Below are 5,917 nucleotides of genomic sequence, written 5' to 3' on the forward strand. Positions count from 1 at the left end.
GTCCTGCTCCATCCCTGGAAACCATAGATTTTTCATCGCTTAGGTTCGTATCTCTCTGATCTGAAGCAATGGGTTGTGGTCAAGTTACCACCTTTTGGAACCTTCTTTCTCTTCTAGTCCATGAGCTATTTTTCAGTTTAAAATATAGGATAAAACTAGTAAGTTATTGTAGTGGACACTTGCTATTTTTCACTTCACCACATCCACTCACTTACCCTTTCTTGTTGGTAACAGCCCGTTGATTTTCATTTAGGTATTGCCTCCTCCTCATTTATGGAAGAATAAATATGAAGAGCTTGGCTACAAAATGATTCTTCTGACCATACTTGATATTTTCATATAGGAGACTGTGATCCAATTCTGACAAATGAGATATAGATAGGCATTTGCTATTTCTGGGAGATAAGTTTGCACATACTGTAGAGAGAGCTACAAGAAGAGGCTGCCATTCTTCCTTTGAGAGGTGTGGAGTCAAGGAGTCAACACTGACCTACTGAGTCAGAAACTCTGGGTTTTAACCAGGCCTTTGGGTGATTCTGAAGCATGTTAAATCTTGAGAACCTAATCTCAAGGAGTTCTTAAAGGGTCCTTAACCTGGTGTTCACATACTTCGATGGGAAAAATAATTCCATTTCTAATGTTTCCCTTCATTATGAAGGTGGACAACAAACCACAGTTCTAGAACTAGTGTGGTCATTTCTCTTACCATAATGAGATTCTAGCCTGAGGACAAATTGAATGCACAAGGAAGTGTAAAATACACAAAAGAGATGCACAGGGAAACAGAGGGCTGATGACACCAGGAATCTCAGCATCAAAAAGCATCAAAAGACATCCATGTGTCTGAAGCATTAAGTCCCATGTTAAATTTAAGTCAGTTTGGATTAAGTGTTCTGTCACTTGCAACATAAACATCTCAACAAGATCTACCTGTACTCTGTGCTAGGGGGAATTGACCCACAATAAGGTTGACTGGTTGAGCCTAACTGCGGGTCACAAGATGGCATAATCAACAAGATATTCCTAGCTTACCATGCACAAGGCATCATGGAGAGTGTTACTGTTAGTATGGAGACTAATTCTTCATAGAGTGTAAAATCTAGTCAGATGAAAAGGAAATAACTGCTGAAAAGTAAGATGGGCAAAGCCATGCTACAGTTCCCAAGGGCCTGGTACAGAATTTATAGTTTGAGAGGCATTTAGAGGTGGGGAGGGTCCCTTTGAAATGGCGTTCATACTTGGATGAATGAAAAAAACAACAACGCCATCTTTATTGTCACTAACCCCTAACCAGAATTTAGCATTTCTCTCCACTATAAAGGTGGGCAGCAAACCACAGTGGTATACAGCAGTATTTGTCACCAGTAGAAATCATAGTTGTTATAGATATCTCAAAATATCACTAACACATATTGCTACTTTGAAATGATGGTAATTATTAGATCTGCTTTTAGAGCTTGTCATTAATGTGTTAATAAAGAAACATACAAACCTCAAATTTAAAAATTACTTTGATAACTTTGTTTTAATATAATTGATTATCTTTGCAATTCTATGCATTTTATGCAATTAGATACTAATTCTGAGAAGAGGACCAGATGCTTTGCTGGAGTGCTGAAAGGCTGCATGGTACAGAAAGGTGTGAAACCTTGATCTAGGGATAATGCTGGTGTCTCTCCCCTAACCCATCACTCACTGCTTCCAGCTGGGGGAGGGACGATGATCAGAGTGGTCGGAGTTGTAGAAGCTGCAGAGAAAGCTTTATTCTGCCCCTTCCCCTTTCCTTTTGCTGGATTTGCCCATTTGCTGAGCTCCTATGCTGGTCTACCCACTACCTTGCAGTCAGGGGTCCTGCTTCATCCCTGGCTGGTGAGTATGTCTGTCTCATTCAGAACTGAAGTATCAGAAAGTACCATGGCCACAGATCTAAAGCCACATGCTTTGATCACGCATAAAGCTAACGTTTTGAGCTCCATCTGTCTGTCCCATCTTTGTTTCTTAACTGGTTTCAAACTCAGGCAAGGAAGAAAAGTATGGCTTATTGACCTTTAGTTTTACATTCGATTACTAGCCGAAAGGTTGGCAGTTCATATCCACCCAGAGGTGCCTCAGAAGACAGGTCTGGCGATCTGCTTCAGAAAGGTCACAGCCTTGAAAATCCAATGGAGCAGTTCTACTCTGCACACATGGGATCTCCATGAGTTAGAATTAACGTGACAGCAAAACAACAACAACAACAAAACTTCGCAAGACTGTAAGGTCATTCCCATCTCTGGTTTTTCTTCAAGGAACATACTAGAGTCAAGGAGGTAATGCAGGCGAACAGGAGGGCTTCTTAATTGTTATTTAATCATTCTTAATTTTTCCTTAAGGTATACTCAAGTAGAGTGTCATTGCTATTGATTAGCTTTTATGTCCCGTAACTCCGTGTGATTATTTGACTTATTTTAACTTGGCAGGACTGGGAGATCGGAGAGCAGGAGGGAGGAAATGGTTACCTGGAATGAGTCGGAAGGTATAAAATAAATTTAACTGGCTCCACAATTTCAAGCTAGGTCTATCTGAGAGCTTAGGACTCACCACTTTGATCTATAGAATGTGACATTTAATGAATATAAGGGAAAAAATCAAGGTAAGTGAGCTAGAATGGCCATGAAGCTGGCCTCATTCTTTCTGTCCACCAATTTAGGAGAGGACAGGCCAAGATCTGCTATAGCTGTAAGGACCAAAGGCCTGAGCTAGTCCGGTTTTGCCACCAGCAAGATAAGCTCAATCTTACCATAGATAATTGCCCTATTGGAGGACAGCTCAGGTTACAGATATATCATGATACAGATTGACTCCGAGAGTTCTAACCACTTGGAAACTCTGCCTTCTACAAGCACAAATGGAAATAGTGAAGCAGGCTCATGCCAGAGCTGATATTAAAGCAGCTTGTTGTTGTTGTTTTAGGTGCTGTCGAGTCAGTTCTGACTCATAGCGACCCTATAGGACAGAGTAGAACTGCCTCATGGGGTTTCCAAGGAGCAGCTGGTGGATTTGAATGGCTGACCTTTTGGTTAGCAGCCGAGCTCGTAACCACTACGCCACCAGGGCTCCAAAGCAGCTTAGCCCCTTTATTTAATTAGTGGGTGGATTTATTTTATATTATCCCATTAGTCCTCACAGAGTTTAACATGGTTCTGCTTTGGATGTGATAAAGGCAAAGGTTGTTGTAAAGATGATAAAAACTGAATCTGTTTCGGAGCTGGAAGAAGAGAACTTTGGAGGTTACCTGGGGCCTAGAACCAGGCCAATCCTTCATTGAACTTCATCTTTTCCCAGCTCTCAGAAAGAAACCCAGTGAGGAGAAGTTCTTTGCTTCTCTTTTCCACTTCTGCGTAAACAGACAACTCAGCAGCACGCGTGCTGGGGGGAACTCATAGATGGGCAGTGAATCCAAAGGGATGGGCTTGGGTTTCTGTGCCTAGAGTTCAGTTCCATTGCTCTGTTCTCCTTGGAGACAACACATGACTGCTTTTTATTCTCTGCGTGATCACACTGGGTGCACATAAAGGCCATTATTCAACTGCCCTCAGTCCTTCCTCACCACCTAATAAATCCTCTTCTTTAGTCTCCCCTCATGGGTGCTAGTCCAAACCTTTAATCACTGCAGTTGTTACTTCTCCGGGTTATCTCCAAATGGCTTGAGAGCAGGATGGCTCACAAAACTAGCGCTTCCTCCACGGGTCACAGCAGCCTGGTATCTCAGTGAGAGAAAGGAAAGAAAAGGAAAAAGCAAACAAAGGCACGTAGGCTACCATGCAGGGCAATGGCTTCCTGTTGACACCCTGCTCCATCATGATGCTCCCCGGCATGGCATAGCTGTTAAGCCACTGAGATTTTGTCCAGAGCTCTCACCAGGTGAAAAAGCAAGCTCGGCTTCAGGCTAAGAAGGTGCCATTAAGTCATTTTCCTATTGCCTTTCAGCCTGGTTTTGAACTATAAATAAACCAAGTGCCCAGGAGTAGCCACAATGCCCGCTGTAAGGTTATTTGCATCCCTGTCTCGATCTGAATTCCCCATATGCCACGGCTCCATTTTAGAAACCCCACAAGGTTGGCAGGTCCACCACTTCTGCTGCCAATGTCAGTGCATTAGCACTTAGCTTAAGTGAACACATGTGCCAGGCAAGCGCACAGCTGCCTCATCCCCTCTTCCCTAATGTAAATACTTCAGATAAAGAATGACACCGCTAATAAATGGCATATACTGACTGTATTGATCCTATTTTAGACTGCTAGTCCTTGGAAATAGTAACTGTATTAGCTCAGATTTTGTACAATGAGCAGCACAGACATATAATGATGACAGTGATGATGAAGATGATGACAATAAAATAATAACAGTAGTAGTCCAGTGTTTATTGATTGCTGACTACCATTTGTATGAGACACTGTTGGTTCAGTGGTAGAATTCTCACCATCCATGAAGGAGACCCAGGTTCAATTCCCGGCCAATGTACCTCATGTGTAGCCATCACTGGCTGTCAGTGGAGGCTTGCATGTTGCTATGATGCTGAACAGTTTTTAGTGGTGCTTCCAAGCCAAGACAGGCTAGTAAGAAAGGCCTGACAATCTACTTTCAAAAATCAGCCAATGAAAACCCTATGGATTACAAGAATCCCATCCCAACCAATCATGGGGATGGTGCAGACTGAGTAGCAATTCGTTCCATTGTGCATGGAGTCACCACGAGTTGAGGGCCAACTCAACAGCAGCTAAAACAACTACTACCATTTGTCAAGTATCAAGCCAAGTGTATTTTGTATTATAAATTATATGCATTGTTTCTAATCTGCACAATCACTCTTGGAGCTTTCTAATTGTTAGATGGAGAAAAGGAGGCTGGGGCAGTTAAATTATTTGTCCAAAGGCACACACAGGTAAGTAAGAAAGTTCATTTTGACTCCATGATCAAGTGGCCTTTCCATTCTTCCTAAATTGCCTCTATGTTTAACTGCATGTGACAAGGAAAGCAAGAAGTGTTCAATTTTTAAATTCAATCAAAAATTTTTAAAAGCAGTCTGACTTCTCTTAAATTTTGTTGGAAAGATGTAGTGCCAATAAACCTCAAAATGTTCAATAGCATTTTGGAATTTAAGGCCACCCTTTAGTATATTAAAGTGAGTTTCTGCACAATCATGCTAGGCTAGTAATAGAACATTTAATATTCTCTCAGCTACACTGTCAAAAGTATTTCACACTCATTTCTTATAAGCTCTAGGGGTGTCATTGGTAATTTAAAGAAGCCAACATTCCGAAGATTTACATGAGTTTAAAACTCCATTTCCTTCTTCTTCACAGCTTCTTTCCCTGTGGGAAGAGCTGAGTTAGTTTCTTTGATTTCAAGGATCTGGAGGGTCTGGTTTTATGTGGTAAAACCAAAAGAGATGGATAGGGCTTTTAAACATTCATATGATCTGTGTGAACCTGACAAGCAATATCACCTTTGTTTTGACCACGGGTAGAATGATTGAGTCTGAATATTAAAAGAGCAGATTATTAACCAAGGTACCCAAACAGATTTTCTAATCAATACATTGTCCATGGTGCCATTTTGCATTTTACCACCTTGGTTTTCCAGTATAATATTAGACATGCTAATCTCCAGGGCTTGATAGATGTCCAGCTTCTAGAGAAGCCAGGGAACCTAAACAATACTTATCTACAGAGGCAAAACTTGGCATGGAATGGAGATTCTCTAAACCTTGTCTTGTAAAGGTAAGAATGGTGATTGTGATTTTGAGATTGAAAATACATATGTTTAAATCCAACACCGAGATATGGAAAAGAGAATAACTAAAATTTATTAAACTTTTATTAATTAAGTACCTACTACGTGCCAGGTATTCTTCTAACTGCTTGACATATATATA

The sequence above is a fragment of the Trichechus manatus genome, unplaced genomic scaffold (assembly GCF_000243295.1).
Source record: "Trichechus manatus latirostris isolate Lorelei unplaced genomic scaffold, TriManLat1.0 scaffold00107, whole genome shotgun sequence".
In the NCBI taxonomy this organism is placed as follows: Eukaryota; Metazoa; Chordata; class Mammalia; order Sirenia; family Trichechidae; genus Trichechus; species Trichechus manatus.